Here is a 16,766-nt window from a genome sequence, read left to right on the forward strand (position 1 = left end):
TAAAACCGCTACGGTCGCAGGTTCGAATCCTCCCTCGGGCATGGATGTGTGTGATGTCCTTAGGTTAGTTAGGTTTAAGTAGTTCTAAGTTCTAGAGGACTGATGATCTCAGAAGTTAAGTCCCATGGTGCTCAGAGCCATTTGAACCATTTGACCGTGAATAAAGAAAAGTGTGAAGTTATTCACGTGAGTACTGAAAGAAATCCGCTAAATTTCGATTACGCGATGAGTCACACAAATCTGAGGGCTGTAAATTCAAGTAAATACTTAGGGATTACAATTACAAATAACCTAAATTGGAACGATCTCAGAGATAAACTGTGGGTAGAGCAAACCAAAGACTGTGACTCATTGGCAGAACACTTAGAGGGTGCAACAGGTCTACTAAAGAGACTGCTTACACAACGCTTGTCAGCCCAATTATGGAGTACTGCTGTGCGGTGTGGGATCCGCATCAGATGGGACTGACGGATGACATCGAAAAAGTACAAAGAAGGGCAGCTCGTTTTGTATTATCGCAAAATAGGGGAGATAGTGCCACAGACATGGTACGTGAATTGGAGAGGCAAACATTAAAACAAAGGCGTTTTTCGTTGCGACGGGATCTTCTCATGAAATTTCAATCACCTGTTTTCTCCTCCGATTGCGAAAACATTCTGTTGGCACCCCCTACATAGGGAGAAATGACCATCACGATAAAATAAGAGAAATCAGGGCTGGCACAGAAAAATTTAAGTGCTCGTTTTTCCCGCGTGCCTTTCGGGAGTGGAACGGTAGAGAGACAGCGTGAAGGTGGTTCATTGAACCCTCTGCCAGGCACTGTATTATGGATAGCAGAGTAATCACGTAGATGTAGATGTAGATTATTGAGCGTATCTACATGTACATATATACTCCGCAAGCCACCCAACGTTGTGTGGCGGAGGGGACTTTACGTGCCACTGTCATTACCTCCCTTTCCTGTTCCACTCGCGTATGGTTTGCGGGAAGAACGACTACCGGAAAGCCTCCGTGCGCGCTCTAATCTCTCTAATTTTACATTCGTGATCTCCTCGGGAGGTATAAGTAGGGGGAAGCAATATATTCGATACCTCTTCCAGAAACGCACCCTCTCGAAACCTGGACAGCAAGCTACACCGCGATGCAGAGCGCCTCTCTTGCAGAGTCTGCCACTCGAATTTGCTAAACATCTCCGTAACGCTATCACGCTTACCAAATAACCCTGTGACGAAACGCGCCGCTCTTCTTTGGATCTTCTCTATCTCCTATGTCAACCCGATCTGGTACGGATCCCACACTGATGAACAATACTCAAGTATAGGCCGAACGAGTGTTTTGTAAGCCACCTCCTTTGTTGACGGACTACATTTTCTAAGGACTCTCCCAATGAATTTCAACCTGGCACCCGCCTTACCAACAATTAATTTTATATGATCATTCCAGTTCAAATCGTTCCGCACGCATACTCCCAGATATTTTACAGAAGTAACTGCTACCAATGTTTGTTTCGCTATCATATAATCATAGAATAAAGGATCCTTCTTTCTATGTATTCGCAATACATTACATTTGTCTATGTTAACGGTCAGTTGGAACTCCCTGCACCAAGTGCCTATCCGCTGCAGATCTTCCTGCATTTCGCTGCAATTTTCTAATGCTGCAACTTCTCCGCAATGTGCTGTTCAGAAGAGATCTCCACCCCTTTGTATTCTTACTGATTTATGTGCAGCCCTGCAGGATTCATGGTGTCAGTTCCCTCCAGCACTCCTTCAGACATTAGTCGAGTCCACGGCATGTAGTGTTGCGGCACTTCTGCGTGCTCGCCGCGGCCCTACACGATATTAGCCACGTGTAACATTTTCTTTGGCTCTTCAGTGCACTCCCATTATAAAAGTACATGGAAGAGGACGTCGATGCCGGAGATTGTCATGTTGCTTGAATATCGATGTATAGAGTTTTCGTTTGTTTCATAAAATCGCCAACTTTTCCGACGAACATTCAACATCCATATTATCCACGCGTGTACTCCTTGTCAGTGAAAAGGGTCTGCTATTCAAGAATCGTATTTAAATAGAAGGAAATCTGACTTACATGAATATTATTGGGAACTCGTCTGGGTCGTGGTTGTGCTACGGTTTGCACCTGCGACGTTGCAACACGCGGTCACAACAGCAGCCGTACGAGACATAAACGTCCCAACTCATTAATTAATTCGTCGCAGGCAGTTTGCAGTTCACGTCGAGAGGAGATGGACGGCGCGAACTCCGGAACCCGTTACAGTTCAGAGACAGTTCGGAAGCGCCTACAGCCGAGCGGTCTAAGGCGTTGCAGGTTGGTTGGTTGGTTCGGGGGAAGAGACCAAACAGCGAGGTCATCCGTCTCGTCGGATTTGGGAAGGACGGGGAAGGAAGTCGGCCGTGCCCTTTCAGAGGAACCATCCCGGCATTTCCCTGGAGCGATTTAGGAAAATCACGGAAAACCTATATCAGGATGGCCGGACGCGGGATTGAACCGTCGTGCTCCCGAATGCGAGTCCAGTACGCTAAGGCGTTGCAGCCATGTACTGGGCGTCTGCGTCCGGCGGAGGTTCGAGTCCTCCCTTGGGCATGGGTGTGAGTATTCGTCCTTAGGATAATTTAGGTTACGTTGTGTGTAAGCTTAGGGACCATTGACCTCAGCAATTAAGTCCCGCCGGTCGGTGTGGCCGAGCGGTTCTAGGCGCTTCAGTCGGGAACCACGCTGCTGCTACGGTCGCAGGTTCGAATCCTGCCTCGGGCATGGATGTGTGTGATGTCCGTATGTTAGTTAGGTTTAAGTAGTTCTAAGTTCTAGTGGACTGATAACCTCAGATGTTTAAGTCCCATAGTGCTTGGAGCCATTAGAACCATTGGACCCAAATGCGCGATTCAAACGTTATCACAGATTCAACCTGTTTCGCGGCGTCGCTGCTAAGGTGACGTGAGATTGCAAGTCGCATGTTGTTATCGGCGCTCGATGATAGACAAACGTTTCTTTGGTGTGAAAAGGAGGCGTAGATGACATCTCCGAAAATCGTATCTTATACAAAGACGTCGGGGAGAATGAAATACTTCTTGCTTCTACATGAATTTATCAAGGGAATTTTGAGATTATTAAAACCAAATGAATCACGTATATTAGTCAAGGTACCTTCAAATTGAAAACCGATGTATATGATAAAATCATAACATTCATATCTCAGAGTAATTTTTTTTTCTACAGGCTGAACTACTATGCACGATCGGGATAAGATGCCAAAAATATTTTCTATTACGCTCATTTAAAAAAAAGTATATAAAAAACACGTGCATTCCAATGCAGTGTCAAAATTTCTGGGCATTTGGACATAAACTTTCAGAGATTTGCGATCAGGAAAACTTACAGTTTCTATCAAGCACAAACGTAGATGATAATTTCTTCAAAATCTGAAATTTCCGAAACCTTTTCACGGATTGCTTTGAAATTTTGACACAACATTGCATTTGAATTCTCACTTGTTTTTATGTACCTACTGGAAGGCCATGTGGTATATATGTAATACACATGTAATAAAAGAGGGATCATTGTAAACATGTAAGTGTTACGTTCAAATTCGTTAATAGTTGTAGTTCTTGACCGACTGCTTTCAAATTTTGACACGACGTTCAATTTTAATATGGACGTGTTTTTAAGTACATAATTCTTTAATATCTGTAAATTTTTAATACTTATAATATATAAATATATATATGTGATATATAATGGGCAAATATTGTAACCAAAAATCTCAAAATGTATCTTTTCAATTTACTTTATATTTTTACATGTAACTCTAATAAACGTTTAGACATGTATACACAAAATACTTTTTAATATGTATATATACAATAGTGAAACGTTATCAGCAAATAGGAAAGTTACATTCATGGCTTATTCGTTTATGATTAGAATACTACTACAGAATCGGAAATTACAGTAACAATAAACAAGTGTCAAGGTTAGAGAGAGGGGAAAAAATGAGATGGGAAGTGGGGGGCGAGGGAGGGGGGAGGAAATGGACATAGAAAACGGTAAGGAGGAGATGTACAGAGAGGAGGAAGGAGAAAGCAGACAGAGAAAGTGCGGCGTTGGTCGACAGAGGGGTGGGAGGAAATGGACGTAGAAAAATGGAAGGAGGAGATAGGCAGAGAGAGGGGCAGGAGCAGATGAAGAGAGAGGGAGGGAGAAGAAGATGGACAGAGAAAGTGGGAGGAAGTGATGGTCTCAGAAAAGGGGGAGACTGAGGGGGCAGGAGGAGATAGAGTGTGTGAGAGAGAGAGAGGGAGGGAGGGGGGAGGGAGGGTGGGAGGGGGGGAGTGCAAGATGGACAGAGAGATGGGGGAAGGAGGAGGAGAAGGACAAAGAGAGGCAAGTGAGAGAAAGAAATTTGGACATATGTCCAGTTCCCACACATATTAGAAATGTGAGCATTCTCTTTTGTTTCTTTTCCATTTAAGCAGAATGCGCCACAGCAAAGGGAATCCGGGTACAGCAGGTAAAGCTACGGGTGATATGCGTATCTGCTTCACCTGTGCATGTGTTATGAAGGTGTTGTTCCTAAAACGAACCAGCTAACAGAGATAATTCGTAAATCATTTTATTTTATGACTGACGGTGATATTTTTCTGAGTTGCTGGTATATTGTTATCAAGAGTTTAAGAGTCGATACTTTAGCCCTGTACTAAGTCCCTCTAAAACGTCAAAGGGTCGATGCTATGACAACGGTGCAAAAATTGGAAAATGGAAAAAAAAGCGAATGTAGCAGAGTGTACGCAAATCGAAGCCGTTTGCCTGCAAAATAAAAGAAAAAAAATACTGTGTCAGACAAAAGAGGTCACGGAAGTGCTAACACTGAAATCGCTTTCCTTCTTTTCTGGTCGTGTGCGCGACCGTTTAAATCTTCATTAATCTCTGTTAACTGGCCGCCAGTGGGGGCTGTGGGACATTCCGTCTTTTATTTGCAGCCGATGCGGCGGTCAGCGCTAACGATGCTGTTTTGTCCGTCACGGCGGCCTGTCATTACGTTGCCCCCGCCTCCCCCGCGAGGCTAGATTCAATGCCGCCGAATGAAATGATAGACGGTCCCGGAGCGGGCGCGCGCGCTCGGAACGGGCATATCGCTTCGGACGGGGCAATTGAAACAGATTATAAGCGATTACGGCCGTGCGTCATCATTGATATTAACTGGCGCTGGAATGCCGACCGCTCAGCCGCGCAGCGCAGCTTCTGCCTCGCCGCCGCTAGATGGCAGCGCCGGCGGCCGCGCGCGCTCATTTGTTCGGAACAAATGAAACGAAACGGCGGAAGCGCTCGCAGGCCCGGCTCTTTCAAATGGCTGCGAAGGGCGGCATTGCGAATGTGGCGCCGCAAAGCGCTAGTTTGTAGCTCTCTGTCGCCTGTAGCGAGAGGCCGTTCCGCTGGCGCACGTAAGCTCTGCGGCGTAATCGACTGGTTTAATTGTCGTTTGTATCTGATTCGTATTTGTCGCGCGAAACTGTTGTACAAAGCGACCGCTAACTTCGTACTGCAAACAGTGGCTATTATACGATTATAGAAAACACTGCTGTTGGCTTTCAAGAGTTAAACGGTTGCTTTCGGGAAAAAAGTTTTTGTTTCCTTTCACCCGAACTTGCAGTACGTTACATCAATCACTTTCTGGTGTTCTCTGCCATTCTTTTAGGGCAGTAGTGTTTTATTCTTTCTGCTCTTGCTTTCCTTTCTTCTTCAGAGATTTGGATCGTTCGTGTGGTTTTGATAATGGCTAAAAAAAACCTATCCTGCTTCTCTTTGGACTTTATCTCCAGTTTTACCTGTAACCATATTTTCTGTGATTTGACGTCCTTTTAATTTCTTCTCCTTTCTCTTACACAAATGAAATGATCGTATGGCATTGTTGGCCGGGAGGCCCCATCTCATGCGGGGATGTTCCGCCGCTGTGTTGCAAGTCCTTTCTACTTGACGCCACTCCGGCGACTTGCGAGTCAATGATGATGAAAGACACGCAACACCCAGTCATCACGAGGTAGAGAAAATCTCCGACACCGCCGGGAATCGAGCCCGGGATCCCGCGCGCGGGAAGCGAGAAAGCTACCGCCAGACCACGAGCTGCGGACTGTCTTACACAAAGTCGGTTTGATTTCTACTGTCGCGAGAGTAGCCACAATTTTTTTTGTTAGTCTGTTTGGGTCTGGTATGACGAAATGTCCATAAACGTCAGTTATTGTATTCCTCATTATACGAGATTTGTTTAAAAAGTTCTTGGAACGGAATAGAGAAAAGTACTTACATCACTGAATTTTTTTATTTTTATTTTGCAGTGTAGTCTCCTTGTAGATTAATCCACTTGGTCCAACGATTTTCCAGTGCCTTGATCCCATCTCGAAAATGAGTTTCCTCCGGGCTTGCAAAATAGTTGTCACCTGCGGCTATCAACCCTCCGTTTAAAGTGAATCTTCAAAAAATGGTTCAAATGGCTCTGAGCACTATGGGACTTAACTTCCGAGGTCATCAGTCCCCTAGAACTTAGAACTACTTAAACCTAACTAACCTAAGGACATCACACACATCCATGCCCGAGGCAGGATTCGAACCTGCGACCGTAGCGGTCGCGCGGTTCCAGACTGTAGCGCCTAGAACTGCTCGGCCACTCCGGCCGGCTAGTGAATCTTCGTCCACCAAGAAAAATATTCAGTTTTGGGAAGAGATGGAAGTCTGACGGAGCTATACCAGTTGAATAAAGCGGCTGTGGCAACAATTCATACCTTAGTTCGTGTAATTTTACCATTGCGACGGCACATGTGTGCCGGAGCGCATTGTCTTGTCGCGGCACCCATCTTGCAGATGATTTTTTCATTTCTAATTCTCTGGTCAAAATGTGATATACCCTTTCACATGACATCTGGCAAGCGTGAGCAATTTGGTGCACTTTCAATTGGCGATCCTCCATGACCATTTTCTGCATTTTTACAGTGACTTCTGGAGTAGTGACACATCTTGGCCGACCACTAATCTCTCCCGACAAAATTTAAATTCATTTGTCCACTTGGCAAGAGATGGATATGAAGGAGCAGAGTCCCTCAGTGTATTCTGGAAATCGGCATGAATGTCCTTTGCTTTCATACCGTTCTTTACGAAGTACTTAGTCACTGCTCGAATCTCGATTTTTTTCCATCTTCGCAAATCACTGCGCGGGAGCGACAACAAGCCACGTCACCGCCACAGCTCTCTGACGTGGCACGTGTTTACAGGCAACAGTCCAATGAATATCACGTGGACAACTCGTTGCGCTAGCGCTGACCTCCCGTGGTGATTCCGAGAGCTTATCAAACCACCATCGTATCTTATAGTTTTTCGGATGTTTGGTAAAGGGCTTCATTTCTACTGTGGATTAGTTTGTTGTTATGAAAATGTGGCGGAGGATTCTGCTTAGTATCTTCCTTTCTTTCGTCTCCAACCTTCCAATTCCGCCGTTGTTGCTGGTTGGTTGATTTGGGTGGAGGGGACCAGACAACGGCGTCGTCGGTCCCATCGGATTAGGGAAGATTGGGAAAGGAAATCGGCCGTGCCCTTTCAAAGGAACCATCCCGACATTTCCCATTGCTGGTATCGCGTGGTGTTTCGGCTGCGTAGAGAGCTTCCGGTTTGATTGCCCTCTATAGTGTCCTATTACCGCATCATTGAGAGGAGCTTTCTGTTCTACGAGGTGCATTCAAGTTCTAAGGCCTCCGATTTTTTTTCTCCGGAATGGAAAGAGATAGGATCATGCGCATTGTTTTAAAATGAAGCCACGTTCATTGTCAATACGTCCCAGAGATGGCAGCACCGTACGGCAGATGGAATTTTACCGCCAGCGGCGAGAATGAGAACTGTTCTAAATACTTAAAATGGCGACGTTTTCCTTACTTGAACAGCGTGCAATCATTCGTTTTCTGAATTTGCGTGGTGTGAAACCAATTGAAATTCATCGCCAGTAGAAGGGGACATGTGGTGATGGAGTTATGGATGTGACGAAAGTGCGTTCGTGGGTGCGACAGTTTAATGAAGGCAGAACATCGTGTGACAACAAACCGAAACAACCTCGGGCTCGCACAAGCCGGTCTGACGACACGATCGAGAAAGTGGAGAGAATTGTTTTGGGGGATTGCCGAATGACTGTTGAACAGACCGCCTCCAGAGTTGGCATTTCTGTGGGTTCTGTGCACACAATCCTGCATGACGACCTGAAAATGCGAAAAGTGTCATCCAGGTGGGTGCCACGAATGCTGACGGACGACCACACGGCTGCACGTGTGGCATGTTGCCGAGCAATGTTGACGTGCAACGACAGCACGAATGGGACTTTCTTTTCGTCGGTTGTGACAATGGATGAGACGTGGATGCCATTTTTCAATCCAGAAACAAAGCGCCAGTCAGCTCAATGGAAGCACACAGATTCACCGCCACCAAAAATATTTCGGGTAACCGCCAGTGCTGAAAAAATGATGGTGTCCATGTTCTGGGACAGCGAGGGCGTAATCCTTACCCATTGCGTTCCAAAGGGCACTACGGTAACAGGTGCATCCTACGAAAATGTTTTGAAGAACAAATTCCTTCCTGCACTGCAACAAAAATGTCCGGGAAGGGCTGCGCGTGTGCTGTTTCATCGAGACAACGCACCCGCACATCGAGGTAACGTTACGCAACAGTTTCTTCGTGATAACAACTTTGAAGTGATTCCTCATGCTCACTACTCACCTGACCTGGCTCCTAGTGACTTTTGGCTTTTTCCAACAGTGAAAGACACTCTCCGTGGCCGCACATTCACCAGCTATTGCCTCAGCGATTTTCCGGTGATCAAAACAGACTCCTAAGGAAGCCTTCGCCGCTGCCATGGAATCGTGGCGTCAGCGTTGTGAAAAATGTGTACGTCTGCAGGGCGATTACATCGAGAAGTAACGCCAGTTTCATCGATTTCGGGTGAGTAGTTAATTAGAAAAAAAATCGGAGGCCTTAGAACTTGAATGCACATCGTACAAGGCGTCAGCTAGGTATGATGGAGATTCGTAGCATTCACGCTACGTTCGCTCCAAAGTAGGCCACAAAAGCTGAATAATGTCGAATTCTGGTGACTGTGGACAATGGGAGCTGTATGAACAGGGCACTTTGTAACCTCCCAACAGATAAAAAAGAAAGTGTATAATTGACATTTAGTGTAACCTCGCAACAGATAAATTCCGTAACTTACCAATAATAAAATATGACTAATCTCTCAATAAAATTGCGGTCCACTTATAACCTTTCAATAATTAAGTGACTGTGAATGAAAACTGGTAAATCTGGACGTCAGCAGTGCTGCATCATGGCCCTGAAAGATCATCCTGAATAAATTGAAAATTCTTATCTCAATGAAGGCGCCGGATAACGCGTATATCTCTGCTCCTATAAGAATTTTTTCTGGCACTGCCGAGTGCAATGCTGGCCGATAGATTTGTCATGTATAAAAAGAAACAACTGATTTTTCTTTACAATAATCGGGATGACCATGGATTGGAGAAATTAGTAAATTCTTTAAATTGAGATGAATGATTGTCAAAAGTTAAATTTTATTAGAAAGATTATTATTAAGAGATTTTTAAAACATTTACATGGGACTTGATATTACAATAGTACATATGTGCGAGGATGCTTTTACCTTATACTACAACATACTACAACGCTCAGGCACCGCCATCGCTCCCCACGACCGGCCCAGCCAACTCCATACACCAGACTGCCAGCTACTACTCACTCCTACTGCCACACAATTCCTACTGCAGCCAACTCTGCTCTTTGGTCTGAGAGTCTGTTATAGCTTACACATCGCAGGCAGCGCGTGAGAAATCCATCGAAATTAGATCTGCTCGAGTGTGCTATCAAAATTCCTTAGTCATGGACCTCTAACAACTTGTCTGCTTTGAACACAGCATCGCCATTGGGGAACAGAGAGTCTACCACGGGGTGGACTTGGTCAGCCAAAGTGGTCACGTAATGCTCGGCAGTAATGTACCTCCCAGGATAATCATTGGGATGGTTGGAATATCACGATATTGGTACCGAAACTGTAAACGAACCTCCGCCATGTGCTACTCCCGGATCTAAACTCGGACAGACTTTGAAAACAGTGTGAAACAGCAGTCACCGAAATGACTTTCTTCCATTGCTCCATAGTTCAGGTTTTATGCTTTCGGGGCCACTTCTTCTAGTTCCAGGCAGTTGCATTACTGGTGGGTGGTTCTGCGATCCCAGCTCGCCCTTCAGTTCTCTGCTTATGGACCTCCCCCTAACTTTGTTCTTCTGCTGACATTCAGTTCTGGAGTGACTTTAGCAGCTGTCGTCCTCTTATTTTTCGCCACAGTCCTCTTCAGTGACAGACTGGCACGATCACTAAACACACACTTCCGTTCGCGTTGTGCCTTAACGAGTGATGTTTTTCCGCTTCTTTTCCGCATGTGCACACAATGCTATTGGGGTACGTACAACTGCTGCGGTTAATAACAAGTTGTTGTCAGCCATCTTGAACTTTGACGAAAAATTTGATGACAGTGTAATACCCCATCTAGCGCTACGTCAAAGATCTTTGTCAAATATATTTGACGGAATATTTGATCACATCTTTGATCAAATCTTTGACAAAGAAATTTGATAGTGTAATACCGGCCTAAGACGTGGCCAAACAATTGTTGTCGCCTCTGTCCAGTGTGTGGCTTTGCAAACCTCTGGTACAGGTCTTCCTTACATCTTCCTTCTCATTTACCTTCCATGTTACTGTAGACGGGTCCAAAGATCTTTCGAAGTACCTCTCTTTCAAACGCACATATTGAGTATTCTGGCGATGCTGATGTCGCCCGAGTGTCACAGCCGTATAAAAGTACTGGCCTCACCAGGGTCGTGTATAGATGGACTTTATTCTTGTGAGATATCAGACGAGATTTAAAAAGATTGTTCAGACTATAGAACATGCGATTAGCACTTGTTATGCTTGATGTACTTCTTTTGTCACTTCACTTTTGTTGGTCAATATTGAGCCCAGGTACTTGAACTCTCCAACTCGTTCGAACATATGCCCGTGTACAACAATGGAGGGAGGGAGGACTTGACCAAATGATACTGCAAGATATTTAGTTTTGTCCTCGTACACCCCCAGCCCAATTTCCTTTGCATTTTGGAGGAATCGGGAAGTATCAGCACATATTAACACAGAACAAAGATTGAAATCGTCACAGAGTTCAAATATCTCGGAGAATCGGTCACCTGGGATGGGCTCGAGAAAAGGGCGATAGATTCCGGAAGGAGTAAAGTTCGAACTGACCTTCCAACTCACCAGAAACACATATAACAAAAATTCCATCTCATGGAATGCTAAAATAAGACATTACAACGCAGTAATCAGACCGGAAAGCCCCGTACACGGCCGAAACACTGTCCATCACTTTCTCTAGACCAAAGAAAGGGAGATATTAAGAAAAGTTCTTGGTCCCAGATTCCACAAAATCAAATTAATACACAATAAAAATGAAACCCTTTACCAGACTACCGAAAAACTCTCAGACACAGTGAAGAAATTAAAAATTAATTTTTATACGTACATCGACAGAATGATCCGAAGTAGATTAACAAAAAAAAAGCCTACTTCTGCAACGAAAAAACCAACCAAACTGGTTTAAGGCAACGGAGATGGACCTAAGAGAGCTCGAAATCACAGAAAATATGCTGCAAACTGCAAAAAAAAGACAAGAAACAGAGGTTTGAAGCCAAATTTAAAGCCACCCGAAGGATCCAAATCCCCCAGCAAGAAGTAAAAGCAAGACGAAAGAATGAAACAGTACTGAACTCATAGAAAACCGCTAAATTTTAAAAACTGATTGATTTAATGTGCCCCAAAGCTGGCTCAAACTAAGGAAAAAAGTGTTGCTTCCTTAGGATAGAAATTTTATTCTCTCTATATTTCGTACTGGTATCATTGCCCTATAAGGTTGTCTGTATTACCCAGATACTTCAGGCAATACCGACAGGCTGCAGACTTGTGGAAATATTTATTTACCTCCGAAGTATTCAACGTTTTTCGATTTTTATAAGTTTAACCTCTTTGGATCATAGAAGGTGTTAGTGGAAGTGGCGGATTCGAAAAGGAAACGAAAAATCTCTTACGATTTCTGTATTCCACCGGTCTTCCCTACACCGGAGCGTGATTGGAGCCAAATACTCGTCGAGAACTGTACCGTAACGCAGCAAAAGATTGTGTTGGCCTGCACAGACGGCAATGGTGCTTGTGATTCACGCGGTCGACACGTGAAGCCACGTGCGTTTCCCTGGCGGCGGCGGCGCTGTTTACTCCGGGGTGTCCAGACCTACCTCCCGCGGCTCCACGACTCCAGAAGTCCTCGAGGTTAGGCCCCAGCAGGAGTTTTTATCCTGTTTATTAGCGCGCGCCGCATTAAAACTCGCTAATTAAGAGTTCCGGCTGCGCGCCGCCCTCTCGCCGTCTGTCTTCCGGCCGGAGGGAGCGGTGAGCGGTCACTGCCCTCTAATGACCTCCCCACCCTCCTCCTCCTCCTCCTCCCATCCACGAAATCCTCCGCTGCCGTCCCCAGGTCCGGGGCAAGTCTGCAGGTAAACCAGCGCTGCGTTCAGGAACGCCTGGATACGGCGACGGGAAAGTTTGTCTCTCACCTGAGTCCAAAGGCCCCTCTGACTTACCACTCTCTCGGCGACAACAGACGACAGAGTTTATCAACTTCTCTACTCATATCTGAAGGAGACCTATACGAAATATTTGAGGAGGAGTAGTAAGTATTAAAGTAGTGGTACCACTACTGGCCATTAACATTGCTGCACCAGGAAGAAATGCAGATGATAAACGGGTATTCATTGGACAAATATATTATACTAGAACTGACATGTGATTACATTTTCACGCAATTTGGATGCATAGATCCTGAGAAATCAGTACCCAGAACAACCACCTCAGGCCGTAATAACGACCTTGATACGCCTCGGCATTGAGTCAGAGCTTGGATGGCGTGTACAGGTACAGCTGTCCATGCAGCTTCAACCCGATACCACAGTTCATCAGGAGTAGTGACTGGCGTATTGTGACGAGGCAGTTGCTCGGCCACCATTGACCAGACGTTTTCAATTGCTGAGAGATCTGGAGAATGTGCTGGCCAGGGCATCAGTCGAACATTTTTTGTATGCATAAAGGCCCGTACAGGACCTGCAACATTCGGTCGTGCATTATCCTGCTGAAATGTAGGGTTTCGCAGGGATCGAATGAAGGGTAGAGCCACGGGCCGTAACCCATCTGAAATGTAACGTTCACTGTTTCTAAATGCCGTCAATGCAAACAAGAGGTGACCGAGACGTGTAACCAATGGCATCCCATACCATCACGCCGGGTGATACGCCAGTATGGCGATGACGAATACACGCTTCCAATGTGCGTTCACCGCGATGTCGGCAAACATGGATGCGACCGTCATGATGCTGTAAACAGAACCGAAAAAATTACGTTTTGACATTCGTGCACCCAGGTTGGTCGGCGAGTAGACCATCGCAGGCGCTCCTGTCTGTGATGCAGCGTCAAGGGTAACCGCAGCCACGCTCTCCGAGCTGATAGTCCGTGCTGCTGCAAACGTCGTCGAACTGTTCGTACAGATGGTTGTTGTCTTGCAAACGTCCCCAACTGTTGACTCGGGGATCGAGACGTGGCTGCACATTCCGTTACAGCCATGCGGGTAAGATGCCTGTCATCTCGACTGCTAGTGATACGAGGCCGTTGGGATCCAGCACGGAGTTCCGTATTACCCTCTTGAACCCACCGATTCCATATTCCGCTAACAGTCATTGGATATCGACCAACGCGAGCAGCAATATCGCAGCAATCGCGATAGGCTACAATCCGACCTTTATTACAGTAGGAAAGGTGATGGTACGCATTTCTCCTCCTTACACGAGGCATCACAACAACGTTTCACAAGGCAACGCCGGTCAACTGCTGTTTGTGTATGAGAAATCGGTTGGAAACTGTCCTCATGTCAGCACGTTGTAGGTGTCGCCACCGGCGTCAACCTTGTGGGAATGCTCTGAAAAGCTAATCATTTGCGTAACACAGCATCTTCTTCGTGTCGGTTAAATTTCGCGTCTGTAGCACGTCATCTAGGTGGTGTAGCCATGGCCAGTAGTCTAGTATAAATGGATTCGAATAAAACATGCAGTATGACATGTGTCAAATTGATGATTAAATTCCGTGTTATATTTTAAAATACTATAATTATGAATATAAAACCAGAGTTTCGACCGTAATACAACAGTCTTCGTCAGGGTAAATCTGGTTTCGGATGAGGTTCAAATGGCTCTGAGCACTATGGGACTTAACATCCATGGTCATCAGTCCCCTAGAACTTAGAACTACTTAAACCTAACTAACCTAAGGACATCACACAACACCCAGTCATCACGAGGCAGAGAAAACCCCTGACCCCGCCGGGAATCGAACCCGGGAACCCAGGCGCGGGAAGCGAGAACGCTACCGCACGACCACGATCTGCGGACTTCGGATGAGGAAATGAGCGTCTATTTATTGCAGACGATCGATAGCAACACGTCATATTCATGAAATTTCATTGGCGGTAGAATATTACATTCCAGGTCCAGAGTTTCACAGTCCGAACATACCAAGTTACGCACACGCAGTTGTTCCGTGAACAGCGATGTGTTGACGTCTGGCGGCAAGGAAAACCTGGATCCAGTCGCAAACCGGGTCCGATGCTGAGGAGTCTCGTATTTTCCTTTTTTTTCAGTAAAAGAAAGTGCGGAACTGCATGGAATACCTTGCAGGAGGCAAGGAACACGGCACCAACCAGAGCGCCCATGTCTACATGGTTGTTAATCTCATGCCCGAGCTGAGTTTCGCAAAGTCCCTGTTACCCCAGTTAGCGAAGGTCAAAAATGGTCGACTGGGAGGTGGGGGGTGGGCGACAATTGGCGGGGAGAATTCGTGGAGCTACAAATTTTTGTACAGTGGTAGGAGGGAGTGTCATGAACAACAACAAAAAAAAAAAACGCTGACCGGTGGCGTGTGAGGATAGGAATGGGGGAAGGTTTAAACGTCACTTCTTTTTTGGTTTTGTTGAGTATCTCCAAAACCACGACTTTTTCCGTAAATGGTTTCCTGTACAACCTTAAACTGCATTAAATTTCCTACAAAAAAAAAGAAAGAAGTTCCTGCTCATTTCTTCCCCTAGAATTAATAGTTTGAGCGCTGTAGGGGATAGAAAATCACAGATTATTAAAAATAGTGTGGTAATGGTATAAAACTATTGTTTATCGTTAACTGAAATGGTATTTTTTTTTTTTTTGTCATCAGTCTACTGACTGGTTTGATGCGGCCCGCCACGAATTCCTTTCCTGTGCTAACCTCTTCATCTCAGAATAGCACTTGCAACCTACGTCCTCAACTATTTGCTTGACGTATTCCAATCTCTGTCTTCCTCTACAGTTTTTGCCCTCTACAGCTCCCTCTAGTACCATGGAAGTCATTCAATCATGTCTTAGCAGATGTCCTATCATCCCGCCCCTCCTCCTTACCAGTGTTTTCCACATATTCCTTTCCTCTCCGATTCTGCGTAGAACCTCCTCATTCCTTACCTTATCAGTTTACCTAATTTTCAACATTCGTCTATAGCACCACATCTCAAATGCTTCGATTCTCTTCTGTTCCGGTTTTCCCACAGTCCATGTTTCACTACCATACAATGCTGTACCCCAGACGTACATCCTCAGAAATTTCTTTCTTCAAATTAAGGCCTATGTTTGATATTACTTGGATGTACCACATCTAAGTGCAGCAGAACCGAGTTAAAGGATGAATTGTCTTATAGCATATGAAGATAGGGAGTTGACAGAGGTTAGACGCGTGTGGGAAGGCTGATCGCTGTATAGCGATCATTTAGTTCCCTCCTTGCTAACGGCCTTGCCGCAGTGGCAACACCGGTTCCCGTCGGATCACCGAAATTAAGCGCTGTCGGGCTGGGCTAGCACTCGGATGGGTGACCATCCGGTGTGCCGAGCGCTGTTGGCAAGCGGGGTGCACTCAGACCGTGTGAGGCAAACTGAGGAGCTGCTTGACTGAGAAGTAGCGGCTCCGGTCTCGCAAACTGACATACAGCCGGGAGAGCGGTGTGCTGACCACATGACCCTCCGTATCCGCATCCAGTGACGCCTGTGGGCTGTGGATGACACGGCGACCGGTCGGTACCGTTGGGCTTTCATGGCCTGTTCGGTAGGAGTTTAGTTTTAGTTTTTAGTTCCCTCCTTTACAAGTCTACGATCTAAAGAGCGAGCAGGTGAGTCCCCATTTTCTGTACCCCGCTGCAGCGTATTTCACAAAGGGTCTTCCGCAGTTCATTTTATCGATCAATGGCGATCCTGTGCGCACACACTCCGTTGGGGTGTTTATTTTGCACAAAGTGCGTTAACATTAAATTTAAATATGAGCTGCTAATGATACTAACGCAAGAAAAGGTTATGGATGGATCATACATAGATCCCTGCACTCTGTTCTACACTGCCAGACGCGAAATCGATTCGTGGTCATCCCGTCGGCATTGTGGCGTTCTTTGGGGAAAGGCAACTCCCTCCACCATGAAATCTTTTCAGTTTACAGACATAATATACCTCCCTAGCATTTCCTGTCAAGATCTCATGTATAAGTA

At 45.7% G+C, this 16,766-nt stretch overlaps 1 pseudogene; it reads left to right on the forward strand.

The window, feature by feature from the left end:
• The first annotated feature begins 16,014 nt into the window (after window positions 1-16,014).
• On the forward strand, window positions 16,015-16,132 carry LOC126110069 (5S ribosomal RNA; annotated as a pseudogene).
• Window positions 16,133-16,766: the final 634 nt, after the last annotated feature.

This window comes from Schistocerca cancellata, chromosome 12 (genome assembly GCF_023864275.1).
Source record: "Schistocerca cancellata isolate TAMUIC-IGC-003103 chromosome 12, iqSchCanc2.1, whole genome shotgun sequence".
NCBI lineage: Eukaryota > Metazoa > Arthropoda > Insecta > Orthoptera > Acrididae > Schistocerca > Schistocerca cancellata.